Below are 15,424 nucleotides of genomic sequence, written 5' to 3' on the forward strand. Positions count from 1 at the left end.
AGGCAACTGTCTGTGTGGAGTTTGCATATTCTCCCGTACCTACGTGGGTTTCTTCAAACAGTCCAAAAATGTGTAGGTTAGGTGAATTGTCTATGCTAAATTGCCCGTAGTGTGAGGTGTAGGGGAAGGCGTCTGGGTGGGTTGCTCTTCGGAGGGTCGGTGTGGACTTGTTGGGTCGAAGGGCCTTTTTGCACACTGTAAGTAATCTAACCTTGAAGCATATAGCGGACCTCATCATGGGTCCAGGGCCTTTCACAAGTGATCTCACCAGTCAGAACCCTGCAGCAAGCAAATTGTTGATTACTAATTTTGTTAAGTGTAAGATGCTTTATCTCACATCTTCAGTGAGGGCACAAGGACCCTGTTGAGTACTCACACTGCTCACTTGTGACCGAATATCGAGAATTGCATCGGCATTTCGAACACCTTTATTTCATATCCCAAGCATTACCGGCCAGTAACGTGGAAGGACCAGGGTATCTCTTACATTAATTTGGATACGAAAAAGCCTTTTATGACACTTCTGTGTTTTCCTCGATATACCAACCAGATGCAGGCCGGCCTGATCAGAGAGAAAAGATTTACTTGCCCCCAGCGGAAACCATTCTCTTGCATTTAGTGTTCATGGATCCCATTATCCTGGAAGAAAAGCAAACAAGAATCAAAGAACATACACCAAAACAAACAGAAAAAGCCATTGGCAAACCAGAACAAACAAACAATGGTTATAGACAAACTGAAACAGAAAACAAAATCGTGATCCTGGTCAACAATTAGTTATAAAATTCGGTATTATCTCCTTCAAACCAATCATCCCTCAGCGTCTCATAACAGCCCATAACAACCAGGTCATCCTGCTCCGGACTCACGCTATTTGTGTCAGAGGAGGGACAGCCCCAAACTGCAAGGGGGCACTTTGGATTGAATCCAAAACTCAACTTCTTTTGCCACAGCCCTTACCTCTTGGCTCAACGTATGCCAAAGTAAAACTCCACCACTACCTGATCACTAAGGATCAATAACTAAAACTACTCGTCTTTATTGACACAGTTAAATTCGTGGCTCAGGAACGCTAACTACATGAGCTTCTGTCCCCCACTGTCTAACCGCACTCATTCCAGTTCGTGTCTCAAGGTAACAGCACCTGCAGCAGTCACTTCTCCACTCCAGTTTTGTCACAAAATCTGCTGATTCAGGGAGGTATGACACATGCTCGGGGACAAAATTGAAAAGGATCCGGGAAACGTCACGAAATCGAGGTCCAGCTGGCTACACCAACTGTTCGGGATGGAAATAAACTATGCTGCAGGTGACTTGCTCATATCGGTCCAATTTTGATAAGTAATCACACAACACAAACCTTGAGTTATTGAGGTGACGGGCAGAGGCAAGTCGATCAAATGATCAAAAGTCACTCCGATGAGATTTAGAGTTACGTGATTAAAGAAACTGCAATCATTTAACAATTAGCAAATTGTTTACTGCATAATAATGAGCAGTCATGAGATTCAGTCACGTAGTGTTTGGACAGTGTTGGTTCATGGCTGATAGGCATTTGTTAGTCCAAAATAGGTCCTGGCAAAGAGAAGAGTAGCCCCATTCAAGTAAAAAATTCGTTTATCAAGTATCAGTACAGCTGCAAATCCAATCATCTTCGCTGGCCCTGCGAAACACTTTTTTTTAGTAAGTAGGCACTAAATGAGATTCAAAACAGTTTTCAGGCTTTTAATATGTGACAAAATGGCTGCTCCGAATCTAACAATTCTCCCATACTTCCTTTCAGAACGAAGGCAAGGCAGCTGCCATTCCCAACAAATTTGAATCTTGGGCTGGTGCCTGAAGCATCTGATTGCAGGAAAAATATTATTCGCTCGTGGAGCGAGTTCTGACTTCTCTTTTCAGAATTACAGATTTGCATTTTTTTTGCTTAAATGTTTCATATCAATCTTACAAGGGTACAAAGGAAGGGCTGCATATTATTTTTAAAACACTAATCACAAAAATACATTATATTTAATGACTAAGTGCATTGTAAATTATTACATGGTAAATTTTAGTGCATGTGGATATCTGCAGAAGGTAGAAGCAGAAGGCCATGTAAAAAAGAGCACTTTGGTGTAGATTATCTCGATGTTGATTCAGCGATTGCAGCAAAGTAATACAGTTCACTGCACATAGACCTCTTAACTGCATACTTTGCTATAGTTCTGCACTTGACCTTCAGCTGTTGACTAGTGTGTTCTCCTTTGTGCCCACATTTGAAGTGTGATGTACAGTTCTGGTCACCGCATTATATGAAGGATGTGGAATCTTTGGAAAATTTTCAGAAGAGATTTACTAGGATGCTGTGTGCTGTGGAAAGAAGATCTTACGAGGAAAGTCTGAGGTACTTGAGGCTTTTCTCGTTAGAGAAATTAATGTTGAGAGATGACTTAATTGAGATATAGAAGATAATCAGAAGGTTAGTTTGATTGGAAACCGAGCGCCTTTACCTTCAGATGGTGATGGCTCGTACGAGGGGACACAGCTTTCAACTGTAGGGTGATCGAGATAGGACAGATATCAGATGAACTTTCTTGACTCAGGGAGGAGTAGGGGTGTGTAACCCACTGGATGCAACAGCAGTAGACTAGCCAGAATTTAGGCATTTAAATGTTCTTTGGAAAGACACATGGACGAGAATGAATAGTGCAGCTTAGATGAGCTTCCGATTGGTTTCACCGATCAGTGAAACATCGAAGGCCAAAGATTACCTCCTGCACTGTATTTGTTTTATGTTCTATGTTCTCTGCTGGAGTTATGTCATCCTTGGCATTTATAGACTATGTCCAGGACTTGTTTCATGGACGTTTCAGCAATGTTTTGCCCAAAAATTGATTAACCATTATGAGATTATATTCGGGTGTTTTGGAGTGGGTTCTTTGTTCAAAATTACCATCTCTCAATATTTGAATCCTCCCTTTAAGTGTTGGGACTGTTTCTGTGTTAATCAAAAACTAGGAGCTGCATTGGAGTGATTCATGGAATATAGGGAGGACTAGCCATTTGGATATAGAACTGGCTCAAAAGTAGAAGCCAGATGGTGGTGGTGGAGGGTTACTTTTCAGACTGGAGGCCTGTGACCAGTAGAGTGCGACAACGCTCGCTGTTGAGTCCTCTCTAATTTATAATTTGCATAAGTTATTTTGATATGAACATAAGAGGTACAGTTAGTAATTTCGAAGATGACACCAATATTGGGAATGTATTGGACAGTGAAGAATGTTATTTTAGGTTGCAACGGGATCTTGCTCAGAGGGACAAATGGGCTGACGAGTAGGAGATGAAGATTAATGTGAGTTGCTGCATTTTGAACAAGCAAATCATGGCAGAACTTATAGACTTAATAGTAAGGTCCTACGGAGTTTTGCTGAGGAAGGAAACCTTGGAGAACAGGTTCACAGCTGCTTGAAGCTGTGAACAGAGGTTCGCAGAGTCGCAGTTAGATCAGATGGCGAAGAAGGCGATTGGTATGCTTTCCTTTCTTGGTCATAGTATTGTGTAAATATGTTGAACGGTCATGTTGCGGTTGTACAGGACGTTGATTCAGCTATTTTTGGAATATTGCTTGCTATTCCGATCTCCTTCCTATCGGAAGAATATTGTGAAAATTGCAAGGATTCAGAAAATATTGATAAAGATGTGACCAGGGTTGGAGACTTTGAGCTATAGGGACAGGTTGAGAAGGCTGCGCTGTTTTCCTTGGAGCGTTGGAGACTGAAGCATGACTGTATAGAGGTTTATAAAATCATGCGCAGCATTCATAGGATAAATAGGCAAAGTCTTTATACTGGAATGGGGTCGTGTAGAACGGGAGCGCATATGTTTATGCTGAGAGCGGAAAGATGTGAAAGGACCTAAGGGACATCTTTTTCACCCAGATAGTAGTGCACACATGGAATGAGCTGCCAGAGGCTGGTACAATTGCTGCATTTAAAAAGCAGCTGGATTGGTATATGAATAAGAAGGGTTTGGAGGGCTATGTGCCGGGTGCTGGCGATCGAGACTAGATTAAGTTGGGATATTTGGTCAGCATGGATGAGTTGGACGGAAGGGTCTGTTCCATGCTGTATATATCCATAATTCTACGACTGGATGATGTTACTTCTAGTTTCCTGGATTCTATTTCTCCGTGTGCCTTCCTGTTCCTGTCGCGCTCTGTCTCTTTCTATCTGTCACTAATGTTGCAACGCACACATTCTGACCTGCATAATACACAGATTGACTCTTTCACAGTCACCCACAATGTCCCAGATATGAATTTTGTCTTCAAGCAATGTATTTGGATTCACGAGCTTTGTGTGTCGTGCAGTGAAGTGGATGGATAAATATCAATGCAAGTGTGTTCAAATACTGAGTGGAAACTGAAATCCCAGAGGGTGTATCTGAGAAACTTATAATGGAAGCGCCAGTTTAAATAATCATGTGAAAGGACCACAATGTTTTTGTGCTTAATTAAACCATCTTGGGAATTGTTGGGTATGCCATGTTGATGTTGGCTAAACAACCAGTAAACATAAACGGGAGATTAATTCCTCAGGGGTGATCTTTAGTACTAGTTGAAGGAGCCACAATTAAACGATTTCACAAGAGAACATCTATGAAGAAATCATGCATCACTTCCCGTTCATGCAACTATGCTGTTTTCTGCAATTTTGAAGTGAAGTAGCCGGTGATGGACTGGGGTAGTAAAAGTCAAAAGTCACACGACACGAGGTTATATTCTAACTGGTTTATTTGCAAGCGCTAGCTTTCATGGCTGTGGCTTCATCAGCAGACAGCAAGTGACGATGCATCGGAGACATAATTTACAGTCAAATGTCAAAGAGTATTCATAAGGATGGTGCAATTCTAAGATTTTCTTTGGTGTTTCCTAATGCATTCTGAGTCTTTATTATTAAAGGTATTAGTACAATTCCTTTCAGCCATTGATATTTCTCCATCCAGGACGCAGATGGGCCTGTGTCCGATTGTATAATGAAAACACGCGTGAATATATAAGTATTTGCCCTCTGTTTTTGCTGTGCTGATACTTCTAGATGATGCTAACTTTGCTTATGGAATAAACAAAGAACAAGAAATGTACACGACTTCACTCTGAAAGACCCGTACGAGTCCAGCCCATCTAATATGAATAATACCCGGATTCTCCAAAAGAAGATCGCCACTTGCTTTGCAAGTTTCAGCTGTAATAAGTGTGTTTTTGTTGGATTTAAAAGTACCGCTCAGTATCGAAAACCCTGCAATATTTAAATTGATTGTATTCCACGTTAAATTATTAGGCAATTTGGATAACAGCAATGACGTTAAACACAAAATACGAAGGCATGGGATTTAGGGTGATTTAGCGGTTTGGATCAGAAATTGGCTATCTGACAGAAGACAGAGGGTGATGGTTGATGGACAATAATCATCCTGTAGCTCAGTTAATCCTGATGTACCAGAAAGGTCTGTTTTGTGTCCACTGCTGTTTATCATTTTTACAAATGACCTGGATAAGGGCGTAGAGGTATGGGTTAGTAAATTTGAAGATGACACTTAGTTTGGTAGAATTGTGGATAATGATGAATGACGTTGTAGGTTACAAAGGGGCATACAGAAGCTGCAGAGCTGGGCTGAGAGTTGGCAAATGGATTTCTTTGCGGACAAATATGTGGTAGTTCACTTCGGAAAGAGTAACAAGAATAAAGAGTGCTAGGCTAATGGTAAGTTACTTGGTAGTGTAGGTGAGCAGAGAGATTGCAGAGGGATTGAGTTTCGGAACTATGAGGTCATGTTGCAGCTGTCTAAAATTCTGGTGCAGCAACAATTAGAGGATTGCGTACAGTTCTGGTCACCACGTTATAGAAGGAAGCAGAAGCATTGGAAAGGGTTCAGAGGAGATTTACCAGGATGTTGTCTGGTATGGAGGGAAGTTCTTTCGAGGAACGGTTGAAAGTCTTGAAGCTGTTTTCGTTCGAGAGAACAATGTTGAGAGTTGACGTAGTTCAGAAATACGAGATATTCAAAGTGTTAGATAGTGTGGACAGTGAGAGACTTTTTTTCTCAGATGGCGATGGCAAGCACGAGAGGGCATAGCTTTAACTTGCGGGGTGACAGATATAGGACAGATCTCAGAGGTAGTTTCTTTACTCACATAGTGGTAGGGGCGTGGAAAGCACGGTCTGCAATTGTAGTAGACTCACCAACTTTACGGGTATTGAAATGGTCATTAGATAGGCATATGGAACGGAGCAAAATAGCGTGGGTTCGTTGGGTTTCAGATTCGTTCCACACGTCGGGACAACATCGAGGGCCTGCACTGTGTTGTGTTGTTTTCTGTTCTAACTTGGACTACATTAACTTTGGAATTTTCAGTGCAGTGCATATCTTTGCTTTCAAAACATTTTGCACATCATGTGATTTTTGCTGGAAGGCTAGAGAATTAAACACTGCCACCAGTCTTCCATAAAGTCAAGAACTTGTTTTCATTGTTTGTAAGAAAAATAAACCTTTATGTATCAATCTTGTTGACCAAATGCAATTGAATTTACCTGGATTCTTCCATGGTTGAGTGTTAACAGTGGCCAGCACTGTTGGCTCACAGCTCTACATACCTGGTTCGGTCCCAGAATTGGATTACTGACCGTGTCAAGTTTACAACTTCTCCATGCATTTTTGTGGGTTTCATCCCATAGTGCAACGATGTGCCTGGTCGATGTGATGATCATGCCAAATTGACCATAATGTGCAGGTTAGGCGGGTTAATCATGGGGAATACAAGGTTTACGAGTTGCGCTGCGTGGGCTGATTGTTGGAGTGATAAGCCAACTTGATGGGGTGAATGGTCTATTTCCAGAATTTGGGGACTGTATGAAACCTGCCGTTTGTGTAATCATTGGCAGGAGGATAACTCCACTGAAATGCTTGACTAGGCCTTTAAACTGTTCAAAACAGTGTTCTTTTCTTCAGTATGTTTATTTTCCCGCTGTTTCAAAATAATCTGGACATGCAACATGGAACATTACAGCGCAGTACAGGCCCTTCTGTTCTCGATTTTGCGCCGACCTGTCATACCAATCTGAAACCCATCTAACCTATACTATTCCATGTCCGTTCATATGCTTGCCCAATGACGACTTAAATGCACTTAAAGCTGGCGAAACTACTGCCGTTGGAGGCAACGCACTCCATACCCTTCCTACTCTGAGTAAAGAAATTACCTCTGACATCTGTCCTATATCTATCACCCCTCAATTTAAAGCTATGGCCCCTTGTGCTCACCATCACCATACTTTGAAAAAGACTCTCCCTGTCCACCCGATCTAACTCTCTGATTATCTTATATATCTCTATTAAGTCACATCTCAACCTCCTTCTCTGTAACGAAAACAGCCTTAAGTCCCTCAGCCTTTCCTCGTAAGACCTTACCTCCATCCCAGGCAACATCCGAATAAATCTCCTCTGCACCCTTTCCAAAGCTTCCACATCCTTCTTATAATGCAGTGACGAGAACTGCACACAATTCTCCAAGTACAGCCACACCAGAGTTTTGGATAGCTGCAGCATAACCACATGGTTCTGGAACTTGATCCCTCTATAAATAAAAGCTAAAACACTGTATGCCTTCTTAACAACACTGTCAACCTGGATGGCAACTTTCAAGGAGCTGTCTACGTGGACACCGAGTTGTCTCTGCTCATCGACACGACCAAGAATCTTACCATTCGCCCATTACATCCCATTCTGGTTACTCTGACCACGGTGAATCACCTCACACTTGTCCGCATTAAACTCCATTTGCCACCTCTCAGCCCAGCTCTGCAGCTTATCTATGTCACCCAACATGAACCCATTGACATGCCTTCAGCAAAGTCCAACTACCAGAAATACTAGAATTGTCTCTTTTTGACAGTGATATTGCACTTGTTCAGACTTCAATTGTTTTTGAATTAAAATTCAACCTTATACGAAATTTATGTTGAATTATATCGTGGACTGTGTGCTTGTATGTATGTGTGTGAGAGAATATATAATTGCGAAGTGCAAATAATCCCCCCCACCACTCTCACACTGGGACACACACTATCCACCATCACGCTCACTCCAAGTAAACTCAAACAATGTCATGCTCACTGATCCACACACTCCCTCATTGTCACTACTACTCCCTTTGGACACCACCACCATCACACTGACTCCCCCGCATACTTGTGCACCTTCACACTCACGTCCCTAAGCACTCCACCATAGTCAAGCTCACTCCCCTACACCAACTCGCTCAATGTTACGCTCACACCCATGTAAGCTGTCCCACTATCATGCCCACTCCCCTGCACACTCGCGCACCATCATGGTAACTCCTCCACCTACTCGCCGTACACTCGCATATCATCACACTCATTCTCCTGATCACTTCCCCATTACCACGCTGAATCCCCACACACTCCTCACCACCACAATGACTCCCTGTGCACCTATCATTCACCATTGCGACATTCACTATTGTGAATGCTCCCACACTCGTGCACTCACTCATTCGCACACTACTTTAATGTCATGCTCAATCACTCATTCTATTGCACACACACCCACTGTCACACACATTTCCCCACAATGCTCCCACCATAAGGCTAACTCCTCGTACTCTCCCCGACCATCACACTCACATCCCGTCACACTCCCCATTTTCACACTGACTCTCCCACACACTCCCTCACCATTAAGCTCATTTCCCTGCACACACACTCCACCGTCTCGCTCACTATCCCGTCCACCACCATCCCCCTCACTCCCCTTCACGTTCCCCACCATCATGTTCACTCCCCTGCACACTTCTCCCAAGGTCATGCTCTCTCCTCTGCTCACTCTCCTGCACATTCCCCCACCATCACACTCACTCTCCTGCACATCCTCTATTTGCAAATTCATTGCCGAGCACACTTGCACACATTCATGTTCACTTCCCTGGACACTCCAACACCATCACGCCCACTCACCAACTTACTCCCCCAGTCAATCGCTCAGTCACTCCCCTCCACATTCCCCCACACTCATGCTCATTCCCCCGCACACACTCCCAGCATCACACTCACTGCCCAACACACTCACCCATTGTTACGCAAATTCTCCCGCATCCTCCCCAACAGTTAGACTTACTCCACTGCACCTTCAACAAAAATCACGCTCAATTACCCAAACACTCCACCTCTGTCATGGTCACTCCCACACTCACTGCCCTGCACACTCCGCCATTGCCACGTGCACTTTCCCTGCACACTCCTCAACTATCATACTGACTCCCCTACACTCTCCACACTATCAAACTCACTTCCCCGCTCACTGCCTCCGTACTCCCATACCGCCATGCCACTCCCCCACATGCTCTCACATCGTCGTGCTGACTCCCCTACACACTCCAACACCATGACGCTTACTACACCACACACTCTCACTGCACTCCCCACCGTCACGCTTACTACCTCTCATGCTTCCCCAGCGTCACGCTTATTACCCTGCACACATCCCAGCATTGTGATCACTCTCTCGCACATTCCAGCACCATCATGCACACTCCTCCACACACACCCCCGGTGCAATAGTTTCTCCGCCACATATTACCCCAACTTCATGCTCAATTCCCCGCACTCTCTCCCACCATCACCCTCAATCCCCCACACCTTTCCCTACCATCAACCTGACTCCCTCACACACTGCCCCACCGTCACAGTATCTCCCCACACATTCTCCCACCATCACACTCACTCTCTGTATATTAACCAATCCTTACTCTCACTCCTGCACAAACTGCCTCATCGTAAACCTCACTCCCCCGCACACTCCCCCACCATCACACTCACTAATCTGCACACACCCTATCATCGTGCACACCACCACACACACTCGCTCACAGTCACGCTAACTCCTCTGCACACTCCCTCACAGTCAACCACACTCCCCTGCACACTCCCTCACAGTCACGCTCACTCCTCTGCACACTCCTCCACTGTTTTCACACTCTCCTTGAAGACTCCCCAAACATCATGCTCACTTCCCTCTAAACTGTCAGATTCAACCCCCTGAATACTTCCCCCACAATCATGTTCACTCTCCTGCACAGACCCCCAATCTACCTGGACACCGAGATCTCTCTGCTTATCGACACTACCAAGAATCTTGCCATGAGCCCAGTTCTCTGCATTCCTGATACTTTGTCCAATGTGAATACTTCACACGTTTCCGCATTAATCTCTATTTGCCACATTCCAGCCCAGCAGTGCAGCTTACTTATGACCTTCTGTAACCTAAAACATCCCTCGTCACTATCCATCTCTCTACCAACCTTCGTGTCATCTGCATATTTACTAACCAAATCTTCTATGCCCTCCTCCGGGTCATTTATAAAAATGACAACAGCAGTGGACCCCAAACAGATCCTTGCCATACTCCATGAGTAACTGAACTCCTGGAAGAATATTTTCCATCAACACCACTCTCTGTCTTTTTTCAGCTATTCAATTTCAAACCCAAAACGCTAAATCACCCTTAATTCGGTGCCTTCTTAATTTGTGCTATAGTCTACAGTGGGGAACATTATCAAACCACTCACTGAAATCCACATACACAACATCAATCTTCACCATCAACCATATATACGACATCAACACTCCCCACCGATACACTCGCTCCCCTGAACATCAGCTATCATCATGCTCACTGCCGAGCACACTCACTCACCATCACACTGACTCTCAAGTATACACTCAAATTCACACTGACTCCCCCAATCACTCCCGACTGTCATGCTCACTCTGCCGTATACTGCCCCACCATCAAACATACTCGCCCACAGTCATCTGGCATCATGGTCACTCACCCGCTCACTAACCTGCACACTCCTGCACTGTCATGCTTACTCCACTGCACACTCACTCACTTTCACGCTGATGTTCCTGCATACTCCCACTTCGGCATGTATACTCTCCCATGCACTAGCCCACTATCATCCTGTCTCCTCGACACTCACCCACTATCATGCTCACTTCCCACTCATTCCCACACACACTCCCCCACCATCACACTGACTCCACACACTCCCACACGTCACATTCACTCCCCCTCACATTCCCTACCTCACACTCACTCCTCCCCACACTCCCCATCATTACCTTAAAACCCGGCAAATACCCCAGCCTCACGCAAACTCTCCCATACACTCCCCATTGTCATCACCAGTCTCACGCACACTCACCCACCATCACTCTGAATCCAGGATACTTCTTGATGGTCATGCTGACTTTCTCCCACACACCCTACCGTTATCCTCACTCCCCATATGCTGCCCCATCATCATACTCACTCCCCTGCACGCTAAACCACCGTCAAAGTCACTCTCTCGCTTCACAGACCCACAATGTCACAATCACTACCCCATACACTCCCCCACCGTAATCCTCTGTCCCATGCACACTCCCCCACTGGCTATTCACTCCCCCGCATATTCCTCTGCACAATACCCAACCATCACGTTCACTACAGCGCTCAAACCCCGCACACTCCACCACTGTCATGCTCACTTCTCCGCGCATACCCACACCATCATGTTCAATCCCCTGCTCGTTCCCCCAGAGTCACGGTCTCTGCCCCACACACTTCCAAAATGTCACCAACACTCTCCCGCACACTCCACCACATTCGCACACACTCCCCGCACATTCCTGCATCTTCACAATCACTTCCACACACACTCCCCCACTATCATGATCCATCCCCCGCACACACATCCAACATCATGCTCTATCCTGCACAGTCTCCCTTACCATCATACACACTCGCCTGCACACTCGCCCACCTTCACACTGACTCTGTTACACTCTCCCCTATCGCCACATCCCCACACACAAACCCATTGTCTTGCTCATTCAATCGCTCATTCTCCCACATACCCTCTGAACATAACAGTCGCTCCAATGCATACCCTCCCATGGTCATACTCACTCCCATGTAGGCTCGTCGGCCGTCATACTCACTCCCCTGCACAATCCCCCACTATCACCCTAACTCAAGAGTTCATGCCGCTGTCTCATGCTCACTACCGTGCAGACTCCCCTTCCATCAATTTACTCCTCCACATATGCCTGCAACTTCATGATCACTTTCCTGCACACGCCCCACCGTCACATTCAGTCCCCGCACACTCCCCCAAAGTCACACTCAATCCCCCTCACACTCACCCACTATTACATTTACACCACCGCACATTGCCCCACTGTTACACTCACTACCCTGCACAGTTCCTCAGCATCACACTCACTTGCCAGACAATCCATCATCACAGTCATTTCCCCAATCACTCCCCCAGTCACTCACTCACTGTCACACTCACCCACCCACAAACTCTCGCACTGATACACTCACTGCTCCACGCACTACTCCACTGTTACCCTCACTCCTTTGCATGCTTCCACACTGTCACGTCTACTCACTGGCACACTTCCCTAAACTCTCGCTCACTCCCCCACACAATTCCCCCCCACAATTCCCCCCCGTCACGCTCACTCTGCTGCACACACGCCCCGTCATGAATTATCCTTCTGCACTCCCACACAGTCGGGCTCGCTACCCCACTCACTGCCCCATGATCGCCCTCATTTCACTGCTCCCTCCCTCAAACACTCCCACACCATCACGGTCACTCACCCACAAACTCCATTACAATCAGGCTCACTCCCCCGCACACACCCCCACTGTCATGCTGACACCCCCACAATCAACCACAACATCACATTCACTCCACCGCATGTACCCCAACCCTTAATCACTCCTCTGCATGCTCCCGCACCATCTCCTCAATCTCTTATACCCTCCTGACCGTAATGCTCAGTCCCCTATCATCACACTCTCCGGACCACTCACCCTCCAACAGGGTCACTTCCCCACTGACTCCCATACTCTTGAACCATCATGTTCAATCCCATGCCCACTCCGCTGCCAACACCCTCACTCTTCCACTCAGTCACTCCGCACAATCCCCTTCTGCCACACTGACATGTCCACACACTCACAATCAATCCTGCGCATTTTCCCTCCCTTCACAGTCACTCGCCAGACCCATTCCATCCTGTACACTGACTGTTCTGCATAGTCCCACGCCATCAAGCCCATTCTGCTGCACTTTCCCCCACCGTGACAGTCACTCCTCTGCAGACTTCGTCACCATCAGAGTCACTCCCATTAAGATCCGCCAATATCACGCTCACTGCCCAGCACGCTCACCCACTGTTACACCGACTCTCCTGCATACACCCCCAAATTCAAGCTCCCCTTACCATCATGCTCACTCGACCAAACACTGCTCCACCATCAAACTCATTCCCTACACAGGAAATACCCATCATTCTTCGTCCCTCGCTCACTTCCAGACACACTAACCCAGTATCTAGGTCACTCCTCTGCTCTCTTCCCTGTGCACTCCCCACCATCACACTCAGTCCCACCCACACTCCCCTACCGTCACATTCACTCACCCGCACACCACCCCACCTCAAGCTCCTTGACCGACATTTGCCCCAACATCACACAGACTTTTCACCAGACTTCCACCCCATCACCTTGACTCCCCTCCACACTCCCTCACCATCATGCTTGCTTTCTGTGCAGTGCTGCACCATCATGCTCACTCCCCCACGGAATACCCTGCATCATGATAACTCTCCACTCACGCCCCTGGGCACTCTAACACCGCGATGCTCACTCACCCGCAATCTACCTCACCACCATGATCACGTCTCTGCACATTCTCCAACCATGACCTTCACGCCCCTGCACACTGTCATTGTCAAGATCACTCCACCACACTGTCGTCAAAGTCATGCTCACTCCACTGCCCGCATCCCTCACTGTCACGCAAGCTGCACTGCTCAATCCTCTACCCTCACACTCACTCTAACTCACAATACATCACCATAACGCTCATCCCCATCACTCCCCAACCGTCATGCTCACTGCTCTACACATTCTCCCTTCTCACCTCACACCCACGCACACTCCTGCACCATCGTGCTCACTCCCCTACACACACATCCATCATCACATGAACAATTTTGCACTCACCCACATCATGTTCCCCTCTCCCCTTCACGCTCCCATCATCACATTCACAACTGTGCACTCTCACACACCACTACGCTCACTCCTCTGCACACACTCTCACCTTCATGCACACTCCCCCACACACTACCCCATTGTCATGCTCACTACCCACAGACTTCCCCACTGTTACGCTCAGTCACCCGCTCACTCACCCACACCTCACTGCCACGCTCACTCCCCCACACACAGCCCTATCATCCCTCTCAATCCCTGCTTTCTCCCCAACCGTTTAATCGCACTTCCCCATTCACTCATCCACCATCACACTCACTCCCCCGCACACTACGCCAGTTATGCTCACTACCCTGCACACTTCGCCTCTGTCTTGATCATTGTATCTCACACTCCTGCATCATGCTGATTCCCCTGCTCATACCCACGCACACTCCCTCACCATTATGCTCAATCCCCCGCACACTCCCACAACATCCTGCTCATTCCCTCTCACACTCTACTGTCCTGTTTACTCCATTACTCACTCCCAGGCATACTTACCCACGGTCATTCTCACACAGTTACATATTCATCACCATCACACACATTCCCCCACACACTTCAACACAGTCACATTCACTACCCCACACACTCCTACAGTATCACATTCAGCACTATGCTCACTACCCGTGCACATCCCACTTTCAAGTTCACTCCAAGAAAATTCGCCATTCTTCACACACACTCCTCCTCACACTCCCCCAACGTCATGCACTCTCCCTCACCCCTTTCCCACCGTCATGCTCACTCTCTCACATGCTCTCCATCTTCAGTCTCTCTCTCCCACACACTCAACTTCTCTCCTCTGCACATTCCCCCACTATCACTGCTTCGCTCACGTCCCCGCACAAACGCCATCATCACATTCACACCCTCTGCACACTACCCCCACCACATGCTCTCTCCTATACATACTCTTCAACTTTCACCTCACTGAGCTGAGCAATCCGTCATTTCAAGCTCACTCGCTCACATACTCCCCCACCTCACAGTCATTCACACCTACACTCCCCCACCAGCATCGTTACTCCCCCACACGTTTCCCTAACATCACATTCACTCTCCCACGCACTCAACCATCCATGTTGTCTGCTGTGCAAACTCCTCCACCAACAGGCTGACCCTGCTGCACCCTTACCCACCGACACGCTAACACCTCCGCACACTGCCTCACCATCATGCTCACTCCACTGCACACTGTCCCAATGTAACACTCACTTTGCCATGCAATCCCCACCATCACATTCACTCACCCGCCCAT

This window comes from Chiloscyllium punctatum, chromosome 43 (assembly GCF_047496795.1).
Source record: "Chiloscyllium punctatum isolate Juve2018m chromosome 43, sChiPun1.3, whole genome shotgun sequence".
In the NCBI taxonomy this organism is placed as follows: Eukaryota; Metazoa; Chordata; class Chondrichthyes; order Orectolobiformes; family Hemiscylliidae; genus Chiloscyllium; species Chiloscyllium punctatum.